Below are 14,406 nucleotides of genomic sequence, written 5' to 3' on the forward strand. Positions count from 1 at the left end.
GATGTCAGCAGAGATATTATTGGCAACATGGAATTTCTTATAAGCACCTTAGGGAAGTGAAGTGTGATAATTATGCAATAGTACATGGAGCAAAATTAACTATATAGACAGCCTGAGGTTTGTAGGTTTTGTCAGTTTCACTTTTTGTGTAATTAATTCTCCCCTCCTAGATTGTAAGCTTTTTTGAGCAGGGCCCTCTGTGCCTTTATTTCTTCTCTAAATTCAGATGGTTATGTGATGCAGTGCTTATCATGCCCTGTTTACACATTGTAAATCCCTTTGTAATAGGAATATCATAGTAATATAAATAAATAATAATTTGTATGGTATAAATCAAGTACAGGGCTAGATTACATTGTCAGTAATTCACAAACAAAAAAAAAACCTATTATTCTGCTCCTGAACATTTACATTTACATGTATTCTGCTGATCACATTTATTGGGATTATGGGAAATGGTCTCCAGGTTACCCAAACGGCTGGTCCGCACGGCCTATCAAACAGTTTAGTATGCGGCTGCCCACTTAGTACACACAACCGGAAATTGCTGTACATCATCCAGGTGATGCAAGGCTGACTCTGACGTTAACCCCTTAATGACAAAGCCCGTACATGTACGGCTCAAAATGCATTGTTTTCAGTGGGTTTAGGGACCGCCCATTGTCCTTAAGGGGTTAAAGTGCCCAGGATGATTTTCCTATGTTCTTGTTCTGAGCTTTAGTTTTTATCTGCTGTGAATTCTTGGAAAACAACCCAGCTAGCTCACTTCTACAGACATTTCTTTTAAACGCTCACAGATACATTTCTACATGAAGCAAGGCTAACACTGTCTCATGTAGCTTCCACATCTATTCTCTTAATGATAACTTGCATATTCTGACATGCTTCACTACGTAGTAATGTAATTCTATAGCTGATAGCATATCCTGCCCCGTCAGGTTTTGAGGCCTAACATACATCAATATTTAGTGAACTGATCCCCGGTTGCTATCACCAAACCTTAAACAATAACAGGTTAAGAGACTAGAGCTTGTGGGTTTGACACAACACAGTTAACATGTTTTCTAATGTAATTTAATCTTGCTGTTATGTTCTCTGTCACACTCCATTAACTCTTCCCAGAGTTCTTTGTTCATCTTTCATGTCGAACATTCATTTTTAGCTTCTTACGTCAATGTAAAATATATACAGTGACTCACTTAACCACGCAGAGATTTTAAGACCCGATCCGCATCATAAATTGGAACAATGCAAAGTGTAGCAACTGAAATCTGAACTTTGTCTTTTATATAGGTCTCTTCATCAAATAATATAGTGTCTTTTCACCAATGGCCAAGTTGAAATGAGTGTTCAACACAAGTTATCCAACAAAGAATTTAAAAGGTCAGCTCAGCAATTTTTAATGGTGGAAACCGGTCATGGTCACTCACATTGTTAATCCCTGACGAGTTCCTTTTAAAAATACCTGAACTGTGTGCAGTATATTGCTCTGCTTTTATGAAACTTTTAACTTTGTATATGGCAGCCATTTGCAATATTGTAGAGCACAAACGATCATATTGTCTATGATTAGTTTCAAAAAGATATATCCTTTTAAACATTTAGAGGAAATCAATTGATATACAGACTCTGAAATAATTCACCAGGAAGTATAAACCTTACTAATTTAGTCTGTATAAGTGATTCAAATGCAGAAACATTTTTGGGGTTTATTCATTAAAGTGAGAGTTGGCAGAAAAGTCCACAAATGTATTATGCATAACAAAGGGCCATCTGTGGCCTATTTCTTGGCAGGGATGGTTGAGCTATTCCTACATAATGCATAGTTTACCTTTTTTTAGTGATTAAACCCTTTATCTTTTTTATGATAGAATTTCTTAAAGGGAAATGTTCCAGAACTCAGTCATTCACAATAGCCACTGCATCAGTGCCATTTTTTTTAATTTATACAAAAAAGGCAGAAGTCTACTTTTATGAGATGGTAGTTTGGTCTATAAATTGTAGTACTGTCGTTGTCTGCAAATATAAGCATTAACATATTTTAATGCTATCAACACTGTGGTCTGAACTGCTTCTTCACAGCTGAATGAAGTACTTGACAATGAGTCATTCGCAGGACTACCGTGTATTGCAGGCCAGCATATAAACTGATCAGTCATAACATTATGACCACAGACAGGTGAAGTGAATAACAGGGATGGGATATATTAGGCAGCAAGTGAACATTTTGTCCTCAAAGTTGATGTGTTAGAAGCAGGAAAAATGGACGAGTGTAAGGATCTGAGCCACTTTGACAAGGGCAAAATTGTGATGGCTAGATGACTAGATCTTTATCCAATCGAGCATCTGTGGGATGTGCTGGACTAGTGATGTCCGGATCATGAACGAATCGTTCATTTGATCCGGTTCTTTTTAGTGATCCGGATGAGTCGGTTCACTAGACTGAACGATTCGTTTGTAGCGGTTCAGTCTGTGAATCATCATGCAGCTGTAACCTGATCCTAGAGCTGTGAGTCATCTGCAGAGCACTCTGGGGTCAGGTTACAGCTCATTAATTCTCACAGGAACGATGACTCATAGAGTCAGAGAGTCGTTCAAAGAGTCGAATGATCCGAAGAGTCAAATGAACCGAAGAGTCGAATGAACCGAAGAGTCGAATGAACCGAAGAGTCGAATGAACCGAAGAGTCGAATGAACCGAAGAGTCGAATGAACCGAAGAGTCGAATGATTCGAATCTTACAGGGATCCGGATCTTACAAGGATCCGAATCTTACAGAGATTCGAATCATTCAGAGAATATCACTGATACCATACTTTTATAAATAAATACATTAATAATGTTCACACTGCCCCCAGGATTTAGATTCCCCTGAGTTTGCCCCCCTTTACCTATAACTGCACCTACAGTTAACTTTATTAAATTAATTAAATTAACCCTCAGTCATCAGCATAAAATTAACCCTTATACCCCATCAACCATAACTGCCCCTGAAATTAACCGTAAAGATCCCATTAACCATAACGGCCCCTGAAATTAACCCTAAAGACCCCATTAACCATAACGGCCCCTGAAATTAACCCTAAATACTCCATTAACCATAACTGCCCCTAAATTAATTGCATGTACTCCAGATAAATTACCTAATAAATTGGTATGGTTGATGGGGTCTTTAGTGTTAATTTGGGGGCAGTTATGCTTAACGGGGTGTTTAAGGATAATTTAGGGGCAGTTATGCTTAATGGTGTCTTTAGTGTTAATTTAGGGGCAGTTATGCTTAATGAGGTGTTTAGGGTTAATTTGGGGGCAGTTATGCTTAATGGGTCTTTAGTGTTAATTTAGGGGCAGTTATGCTTAATGAGGTGTTTAGGGTTAATTTGGGGGCAGTTATGCTTAATGGGGTCTTTAGTGTTAATTTAGGGGCATTTATGCTTAATGAGGTGTTTAGGGTTAATTTGGGGGCAGTTATGCTTAATGGGGTGTTTAGGGTTAATTTGGGGGCAGTTATGCTTAATGGGGTCTTTAGTGTTAATTTGGGGGCAGTTATGCTTAATGGGGTGTTTAGGGTTAATTTGGGGGCAGTTATGCTTAACGGGGTGTTTAGGGTAAATTTAGGGGCAGTTATGCTTAATGGGGTGTTTAGGGTTAATTTGGGGGCAGTTATGGTTAATGGGGTGTTAAGGGTTAATTTTAGGGGCAGTCATGGTTGATGGGGTGTTAAGGGTTAATTTTAGGGCAGTCATGGTTGATGGGGTGTTTAGGGTTAATTTAATGGTGAGGGTTAATTTAATTAATTTAATAAAGTTAGCTTAAGGTGCAGTTGCAGGTAAAGGGGAATGTAAATCCTGGGGGCAGTGATTATTAATGTATTATTTATAACAGTATGGTGACATTCTCTGAATGATTAGAATGCCAATGAAGGCAGAGAGTCGTTCAAAGATCCGGATCTTACAATGATCCGGATCTTACAATGATCCGGATCTTACAATGATCCGGATCTTACAGTGATCCGGATCACTGTAAGATTCGGATCCCTGTAAGATCCGAATCTTTGAACGACTCTCTGCCTTCATTGACATCACTGGAGGCAGGGGGGAGGATTCATAATGAAAGGGGCGGGGCCAATCGTTAGTGTGCCTGCACGGAGTTACTGGAAAACAGTAACTCCGTGCAGACACACTGAGTGATCCGAAGATCCGGATCATGAATCGGATCATTTCAGTGAACGAATCGAAATGATCCGATTCACTTTAATGATCCGAACTTCCCATCACTATGCTGGACAAATAAGTTCGATCCATGGAGGCCTCACCGGGCAACTTACAGGACTTAAAGGATCTGCTGTTAATGTCTTGGTGCCAAATACCACAGCATACCTTCAGAGGTCTAGTGGAGTCCATGCCTTGACGGGTCAGGACGGTTTTGGCAGCAAAAGGGGGACCTACACTATGTTCTATTTGATATAGATATATTTCTATTTGAGTGACATATTAATTTGTATCGCTACAAATGACTGTGTACTTAGAATAACAGTCTTATATGCTCTGTTCCCTTATACAATCAATGTATGATTCAGTTAAGTCTTTATTTGTTATGCAGATTTCAGAAAGGAAGAAGAGGAACTAAAATAAAGTGTCTACTACCAGTAAGTATATAGATGGGGGACAATTATTCTTTTTAGTGCCTGCTTTTTAGTATATGTCTAGGTATTTAAACATACATACATATTAAGTTCCTAGGGGTGGTATAATTCAGGGTCTACATTAAATTGCTTCTTGGACCATCATTTTCCAACTGAGTTGTACGGTTCTCCAACTTTCTGCTGCTTCTGCAAACCTAGTTCTAAAGGCTGACCTGTCACCTGAGAAAAAGCTATATATACGAGGCAGCAAAACATAAATAATTGCCTGTTGGTTGTATTGATTGAACAAAGCACTACAATAGGCCTCTGCTCTGGAGTTTCTTCTGTGAGAAGGGCTGAAGCTCGACATTCTGTCACATGAAGATACATAACTTAATCCCAATCATAATAAAGCATTATAGCCAAATTTAGGTCTGGACAAATCTGAGGATCTTTGCCCAAGCTTTACTAATACGTACTGAAATTCTACTTAGGTTTCACTTATATTTTGGTGCGATTTAGAACTACAGAGCATCTATCATCTCAATATGAAACATAACCTTTCAAAGCTATAAAACAAAACTAATTGCATCCAGTAGACTGATGTTATAATTTTGTCATGGTCTGTGGGACTTATGCAGGGAGAGATGCATGCCTTGTTTGGACACAGCAGTGATCAAAGTGCCCTTCACTAACTTTGGCAGAGGCTTCTGATAGTTATGAGGCAAGAAAAAATGTCAGGGTCTTATAGAAAGGCTATTGTTAGGGAACAGGGTTATGGCTGATTTGATTTCCTTGCGTATGATATCTGAGTTAATAATTATAGTAATTAAGAACCTATTAAATCTATGCCCTAAACAATTTTCTGCAGCAGAATTGCACGACTGAAGATTTGAAGGTTCGTTGGTGGGCTTGCATTGTGGTCCCTACCTAGTTCATCATCAATAAAGATACGTGTACATCTAAGGACCTGAACCTATAATATCAGGGCCCAACCATGGAAAAGGTGAATATGAAATCTTATATGTCTCACATACTTTAGGGCTAGTGACCGTCTTTCCATTTATCCACATGGCAGTTCTGTTTATATAATAATAATAGTTTACTCTAGCCTCACCCATCCATGAAGGCATTTGTTCTGAGTCAAAAGTAATTTGCTATTTACAGGAAGTAGTATTACCCTGGTTTATGAAGACATTTTCACAACGTCTCTGGTGCGGGATAATTCTATTCTCGCTATATCAATACACTCTATTTAGCATTTTTTTGAGGACTGTAGGTCTAAAAGTTAAGAGTTCCCACTTGGTCACTGTGTCTAGCTAGAGACCAACTACACCTCGCTGACAGGGCCCACGAAATGTGTCTAGGGGCAGTCTCAGTAGTAGTAGTTTGGCAGCTGTGAATGCAGATTCAGCACAAGGTAAGCAAGTATATGTGTTAGAGTAAGTGATGATGTAGTTTGTAAAAGGGTGTGCTCGTGTGTTAGTGTTTGTGTTACAGAGGAAGGGGCCAGCCAACCACATAGCTTTACATCTCCCGGCATCCACAAGGTGCTATCCCTTCCCAGCATATGTCTGGGGTTTTCGTTTACCTGGAGATCACTCACAGCTTACTGTGTTCTGAATAAACTCCAGTGGTTTCATAAACTATTATTATTAAAAACCCTATGATCTGATCTTGTATTGACTTTCGGTTGGTGCCTGATGTTGCACTGGCTACTGATTAGCATATCTGGGAACTCTCCAGGAGAGGAGACGTGCCCCACTCCCGGCCCATGGCCATTTCCCCCTCCCACCCTTACACTGACATCATCAGCCCACCAACCAATGCTGTTAGCACCACCCACCAAGATCACATCGCTGTGGTCCACATCTGTCAAACACATATTTCCAAACTTCAACCCTTGGTGACTTAGGATGCCCTGGGCCAAGCTTGGGAGTTAGACTGGCATTCAAACTGGCAGTGCTACTGTGCATGTGCACAATTCTGTGCAGGTGCAATATGAATTCTCTGGTGTCCCAAACACCACAGGATGAAAGTGGGATTGCGGTCCTGAATAACACTGTTCTGCTGAGCTCTACCTCTTTCCTGAAAAGCGAAACAAAGGTAGAGCTTGTTGAGAAAGAATAGAGTGGCAAAATGGGATCTGTCCACACAAACAGTTGGGAATTGAACATTTCACTTAGCATTACATTGCACCAACTCTGTGGGGACATCCTCTGAAACAAGCATATATCCACAAATTCCCACCTCACACAAGACATGTTGGAAACCTCTGTCTTGTTAAAAATACGTTTTCATAGCTATAATGGTTGGGAAGATTCACTTTCCTATCACAGGAGTGGTTTCAATACCTAATTAATTCAGTGTTAAATAAGCATGTTTGTCCCATACAACAAGGCTGCGCTGTTTTGTATAGACTCAAGAGGCTGGTTGTCCTGAACAGATGTGCTCCATCTTTCAGCTGGCAGAGTCTGTCTAGTGTTACAGTTTTCCGTGAGGCTTGGATTTCTGCTGCGTCACAGGCTTCAACAAGTTTATTCTGTTTGCTGTGACCTTGAGTCAGCTGGAATCAGGGATTTACTTAACCCTGTGACTGCGGGACAGACTTCCTATGTGTTGCAGTAGATGGCAAATAACATCATATAAATGTATAGATTTTGGTAAGTCTTTTGTTAATTGCCAATTCATTTTTCTACCCTTGCCATTGTTGCATCACCACTTTTAATAGCTGTCAAAGGCAATAGAGTGCCGATAAACCGAAACAGAAGTTTTTGCCTTCTTTTGAAAAGTACACAGAAATCAACCTGCACTTTAGAAGTTACAGGCTCCTTTCTCAGTGCAGTCATAGTCTAGCATTAACGGAACTAACTGGTCATAGCAGGACAGAATTTTGCACGGTACACCTGCACAGGAGCGAAATTGTCTTCACTTTAAGGAAGTCATTAGTTCTGTAGTTTTTTATGTTCCTATTCTTTTGTTTAAACAGCAGACATCCCTGCACTGTTAGGAAACTTTTTATATGAGAGGTGATTTCCTATGCAGCAGGCATGTGTTGATAGGATCTGTAGCATGTTTAATTCCAACAGGGTGATCAAACCTAAAGCTACTGTTGTTCAAAACATTCTCTGATGCCCCTCATTTGGTCTAACAATTCTCACGACTGATTGGCTGCTAGTAAAACCATCGGGGTGCTTTTTGCGCATGACCCCCACCTGCAGCATTCACCAAGCCAGTGCTGGAGCTGACTGGCAGTAAGTATATCATGCACAAAGAGCTGTATCCAGTGAAAAACATCTTATGCACAGAAAAAAATCGAGGAGTGAGCCAAGGGAATTCTGCAGTGTTCCCCCTGACACAGTGGAAATTTAAAGGGAGCTACCATATGCATTAAAGGGGCCATCCTGCAATAGATACACATGAATGACGTATGACCTTCTTCGTTAAGAAGTTAAATAACCTGTGAAGGAGAGGCTAGTTCTGGTTCGGGTTTTTGAAGGGAAAGGAAGTGGTGAGAAGTGGGCACAACTTTGGCAGAGAGTGAAAATGACTCCAGATGAAACCCAGCAAGTCCGCAGGTATGTTAATAACACTAAGGAAAAGTTCAGGCTTTTACAGCTGGATCCAAGTTCATATTTAAGAATGCCTTCATGTGCCCTCTGAGATGACCCCTTGATTTGCAGGGTGGTGTATTGGTTTGTTTAACCCAGGAAGGTACTAAAAATGTTCAATGGCTTATCAATCTAGAATTAGTTGATTAGCCCAGTACTCATGACTACCGTGTTCTGTAAGTTGCCATTTGATACTAATGCTTCCTGTGTCTCAACATTTCAAGTGGTCTAAAGAGAAGCAAATTGGTTTTAAGGGGGTTGGCTTGCTGGGTCTGGCATTGTTATTTTTTAGGAGGATGTAAGCACATATCCTTCAAATATACATTTTATTGAGGTTGAGTCATATGCTCATACCGACCAAATATCCCATGCTCATTGAAAAGGGACATGGAGAGAGAACATTTGAACAGTAAAACATCCTGTTTACTTTTATTGTGAAGAGGTACATCTCACAGACAAGACACACCACAATATATATTAATATTGTTATTTAATTTTTCTGTCCAATTTTGGTGTGCTACTTTTAATAAAAGTATGGTTAACACACCAAAATTGGACAAAAAAAGATCAACAACAATAATATATATATATAATTGCTAACAGCAATCACACTCCTATCATGCCCAGGCAGTCAGTACATGCTAGAACCTGGGTATGATAGGAGTGTGATTACAGCCTCCCTATGCCATGCTACCCCCCCACACACACACTCATTCACAAACATTCAGCATAAACTACAGCATAACACCCATCACTCTCACACATTTACTAATCCACTGTCACTGAATGCATACACCGCCCCCACTAGGTACGCTACTGCCACAGCTACAGGATTTAGCTGCCTTTCTTTGAAAAGTATTAGCCATGATGTCATTATCACCCATGTGGATACCACTAACGGTGGAAAATGTATCATGTTCGTTTATGATTGCTTATTGATCTGTTTTCAGTATATCATTAGACCTGTTAATAAATGTAAGCATGGTCATGACAAGCTGGCAGAACCATGTTAGGGACAACCTGGAATAGGTTGCAATCAAAGAATATTGCCCGAAATCCAGCTATAGATCCAGGTGAACTCCTATACATGCATCAGGCAGTAGCGTGTGTAAAATATGCCTGATCACACAAGGAGACCTCTGCTGGAAGCCTAGTTCACATATGTAGAACCCATTCCTCTATGGTTAGTTTCCTAACCAGACAATATATTTTATATACCTCTCTCTCTCGTCACCAGATTCAACACGTAACCCAGTTCACAAAATTTGTACGGGTAGGCCCCTACCAATCATATAAGCCAATAGTCTCATTGTCACTAGTACTAGTCCACATCTATGTTACAACAGCTGATCATGTTAAAGGTTCCATTTAACTTAGGTAATACGTTGTCCCTCCCTGGAAACTTAAACAATTAAGTCCTAACACATTATTGTTCTTGTCCTTTTTTTTGTCTCTGTGACTTAACCTTGTCTGTTCATTCCTCACCAGCAAAACGTATAATTGAGACAAAATCATTTTATTATTATAGTAATAATATAGTATTATTTTGAGTTTGGACTTTCGACTGTACTAGAAATGTTGCTTTAAATGCTGCATTTAGTTAGAAACATGTTAAGCGTAACCTTTCATTTCAGACTTTTTGTGTGTGTGTGTGACCTAATAGTTAATGTCATACCCCTTGAATATATATGTATTGTATTAAGCGCTGGTAAATTGTTGGCTCTATATAAATAGATTATAATAATAATAATGTACTCTGTTGCACATTTCTGATATTGATTAAATTAGGGCAATTGGTATTATTTCAAATATTTTATAGGAAACAAACAGACACCCAAGCAGAAGAAGAAACACTGAACTGAGTAGGAAATGGCATGCCCCGTATGACCAAACCCACCTGACTCTGGCACAGCCACAAAGAACATGCCTACCTTTACCTATATGCGCCACGGCTCCTTAAAGGAAACAGGAAAAGGAGGATGAGCTCCGACGCACTCAGGTACAAGAGAGAATAATTTCCTATTTTTGGGTGTTCAAATTTACAAAGGGCAATCCTGAGAACAATCAATGAGCATGTCTAATCATATTACACAAAGCAAGTCCTGCAGGACGTTTCAATTTACATTTCCCACCATTAATTATACACAGATGTTAAAACCCTACAAACATATTGGAAAGTATACTAAACCAACAGAAATCAAAGCAGCAACACTAACTTAAAGTTTGGTTAACAGTCAGATTCTATTATTAATAGGTTTATAGGCTGGCTAGTTTTATTTATTTGGGCTGTAAGGGAAATATATTATTACTGTTATATGGACTGTTCCAGTAGCATAAACAAGATCCCCTCAATTTGTAAAGTAAAATTAAATAAGAATGGTTTAGACTTTATCACTAGTACTAAATCCTGATAATAAACACAATTACAGTATTGTCCACTGGACTCAAACATGTGCAAAACTCTTCTCAGTTGTCCATTATAGGATAACACCATAATACAAAAAACAACATTGGTGTTCAAATTCCCTTACTATATTCGCTTCTACCAATTTTGATGGGAAGCCGTTTCATTTATCCAGTGGTGACTATAGGAACAATAAATAGGGGGGCACACAAGATACCACAGTTAAAACTGGGGCACTAATAAGTTCCACCACTAAATCATGAGCCCCCTCCGCTGTTGTTTTTTTTTTTTTTTTACAGAGGTTATTTTATTGACACTGCCCTTACACACGCCTGCCCATAAACACACATATACACATAACACTGCCCTTATACACACCTGCCCATAAACACACATACACTGCCATTACACATGACTGCCCGCACACACTGCTCTTTACACACACCTGCCCATACACGCTGACTTTACAGGTACCTGCCCATAAACACACACACATGCACTGCCCTTACACACCGCCTTTACACACACACCTGTCCATAAACACACATATACACATACACAGCCCTTTCACACGACTGCACATACACTATGCCTTTACACATACCTGCCCATTAACACACACATGCACATACTGCCCTTACACAAGCCTGTCCATACACACATTTGTATACGCGTACACTTATTAGGGAGCAAGGAAGCCGAGGTCTAAAGTGACAGACTCCGCGCCCCATAATGTTGGGCCAGTTAGAGGGGGTTTGTGATCTCCGCAACCAGCCCTGCTTAGCGGCCGCTTGATCAGCAGGGGAGATCACAATCTTGCTCCTGCCTCGGCGCGGCCCTGAAGACCGGGCTAGGGGAGCTGGCTCTCTACTCGCCCCCTCCCATAGAGATACGCTACTGTTTTAGGGGCTTCGTGGGGAATCACATTGCTTCGCCACGGGGCCCCTAGAACACAGGCCCATACATTTAGAAGGCACTGTGCATCTTGATCCTGCAGCTGGGGGTCCAAATTGCCCCCTGTAGCAACGTCTGTGCATTTATCTACCACCCTCTGAATAAAAAAAAAGTTCCTTACATTATATCTAAGCAGTTTATCATCTCCAGTTCAAATGTCAGATATAACTGAAGCTCATAACAGGCCACCCCTGTTAAGGTCTGTATTGGGAAAAATGGCATAAAACCTGTTTTTTTGTCAATGGTAACCTACACTGTTGTATGCAGCATTGTATTTTATGCTCAAAGAGAGAAATTGTTTTTCCTTTAAATAAGCTAATTCAAGTGGGTCTCCTTTAGCTTAATATTTTTAAAATAAACTATATATTTTTTTTAGTTTATAATAACTATGAACTTTGTTTTGTTTCAATATGCAGCGCTGGAACAGTCAGTCAGATGCCTGGGCTGAGTTTTGCAGCTGTGCTGTTGACAGAATGAGAGAAGCACAACCAGAGCACGAGGTTATACAGACAATAATCTGCACGTGGAATGCCCTTTCTGTCTACAAACTGCGTTGTTTACTGTTGGGATCCAAAAATAGCAGTCTCACCATACTGGAATCTGAATGGTCACGGATGTTGTCCATGAGAGTAAATAGGACATTTAGTAAAATTATCTGTGGGCAGTAAGTGGGAACTTTATGTAATATGTCAGAGAGCCAACCATTTTTGCATTTAAAATAACTAAAAACAGTAATGGATTTTTAGATTTATTAATGCTTTGCCCTCCATTGCATTTTAGCAATCAAAACCTGTTGTGTTACATCTCTTATGTTAACAACTGGAAACTTATACCCCAAGCATACTGTAAAATTATTCAACCAGAAGGAACATTGGTAGCACCAAAATCCTGTTTTGTACATAACCCTACGTCACACCTGGCAACTCTTCCGATTTGACCCAGAGTCTCTGGGTGAAGCCCTGCTTCCCTAGGTCTCTAGGCCTGTTTTTTCTATCGTCCAACTAAAGGCTGTCTGGGGCTAGCCCCACTCTTACACAAGTATAGCACGACTTTTCTGTGAAGCCACTTACGCTGAGGAGTTAGCCCGTGCTTTAGGCTATGGTGTATCTCCTTACGCTTCCAGCTTTCCGTAGAAAGGCAATGAGACAAGGGGGATATTGGGACAGAAGCTTTATTTTCTAACTCCAACAGCGGAAGAATGCATGCTCCAGTTCTGCCATACATGTACGGAAGTTCATGTTTACCAGCCAGTAACCCCAAATGATTAGAGTTGGTGAAATATGAACATGAGCAAATTATGCTAGAAACTTGTCCAGGAGGATTTTGAAAAATCAAAATAACCAGTGCAATGATTCTCTGGATCCACCCCCCATCCTCTCTACTTACAACTGTCCTTTCCAACCCCGGTTATCCCTGCCTCTCTTTTCTACCTTAATCTACCTTGACCCTTAGCCCCCTCTTTCTGCATCTTAACTAGACATGGGCGCCAGCCAACTCTTCGTGTTCGTCTTCACCCGTTCCTGTGTTCGGTTCGGGTGAATATTTGTGTACATTTTTCGTGTCCGTTATTTTTCTTCGTTTTTTGCCGTTTTTGTAGAAGGGGTTAATACGGGGTTAACACGGTATGCACCACACAGCAGCTTTGGCGCCAGGATTTTAAATGTCCGTATGAGCAACTCTATTGGTCGCCGGCAAGGGCCTCCTGTACTTCATTGGTTGATGGTAGACGAGCTCCCTGCCGGCGACCAATAGAGTTGCTCATACAGACTTTTAAAATCCTGGTGCTGCAACTTGGCTCCAAGAGTTAAAGGTCTGTACGAACGAGTCCCTCGTATGGATCTTTAACTCCTGGAGCCGGGAGACCATGGTCCCAGTCCAAGTTGCGCCGTCAGGAGTTAAAGGGCCGTGCGAGTGAGTCTATTGGTTGCCTGAGGGGGCCTCCTCTGGCATCAATCGATAGTCGTTCGCATGGCCCTTTAACTCCTGGCGGCGAACCTACGGATTTCCGCTCCCGTTAACCCCTGCGATGCTGCATAGATAAGGTAGGCTAGGGGAAGACAAATCTCCCTGCGGAAGGGACCAGGGAGATTAGTAAACGAAGACGAACACAAAGATTATTCGTGTTGTGTCTCTTCGTCTTGCCGTCGGCATGTTCGTATGTTCGGTATTTGGGCTGAACAACGAAAATGCACCCTTTGTGTTCATTTTTCATGTTCGCGCGAATACGAATGCACAAGTCTAATCTTAACCATACTCCCATATTTGTTTTCCATCAGTCCATTTCCCCTCCCCTCTCTTTTATCTTTTCTCCAGGTTTTCTTTCTGTCGTTCCACTGCCAGATTCTCTCTGGTATCGTGTGCCTAGGTTCCACTACAAAATTTTCCTTAAAGGCATATATCCCATGTCAAATTAATATAATTATCAAGAACAACTTAAGCTAAGCAAGACATTTCAGTGACCTAGAAATGTTGTCTCATGTTTTCTTTCATTTGTTTGTAGCTGCACTGGATACTGTGACCTGGTGGAATGGACATTGTCTACTCCCGGAAGCTGGTTTCATGTGGTGACTTAGATTTAACCAATGCAGTATCTAGCACCATTTGAAATCAGTGTTTTAGGAGTAAGAATTGCGGCAGCCCAAAGATGAAAAAAGGAAACCAGGATGGTTTAAGGTAAGTCTGGATGTGAATGAAGTTAAAGGAACATAATGAGAAAAGGGTATGTAAGTACTATGATTTTTTTATTTATTTACTGATCAATACTGTATACTGCCCATATCAAAACAAGGGGTATTATCTATTATGTGAAAAAAGTGA

The 14,406-nt window shown here is 40.5% G+C and overlaps 2 long non-coding RNA genes across 2 annotated transcripts; both read left to right on the forward strand.

Moving 5' to 3' along the window:
* The first annotated feature begins 4,591 nt into the window (after nucleotides 1-4,591).
* On the forward strand, nucleotides 4,592-5,855 carry LOC128474517 (uncharacterized). The gene is made up of 2 exons (XR_008346356.1): nucleotides 4,592-4,644; nucleotides 5,492-5,855. It is a non-coding gene; the product is annotated as an uncharacterized LOC128474517 (long non-coding RNA).
* Nucleotides 5,856-5,881: 26 nt separating this feature from the next.
* LOC128474515 (uncharacterized) lies at nucleotides 5,882-12,341 on the forward strand. The gene is made up of 3 exons (XR_008346355.1): nucleotides 5,882-6,040; nucleotides 10,051-10,230; nucleotides 12,006-12,341. It is a non-coding gene; the product is annotated as an uncharacterized LOC128474515 (long non-coding RNA).
* The last annotated feature ends 2,065 nt before the right edge of the window (nucleotides 12,342-14,406 follow it).

The sequence above is a fragment of the Spea bombifrons genome, chromosome 2 (genome assembly GCF_027358695.1).
Source record: "Spea bombifrons isolate aSpeBom1 chromosome 2, aSpeBom1.2.pri, whole genome shotgun sequence".
In the NCBI taxonomy this organism is placed as follows: Eukaryota; Metazoa; Chordata; class Amphibia; order Anura; family Pelobatidae; genus Spea; species Spea bombifrons.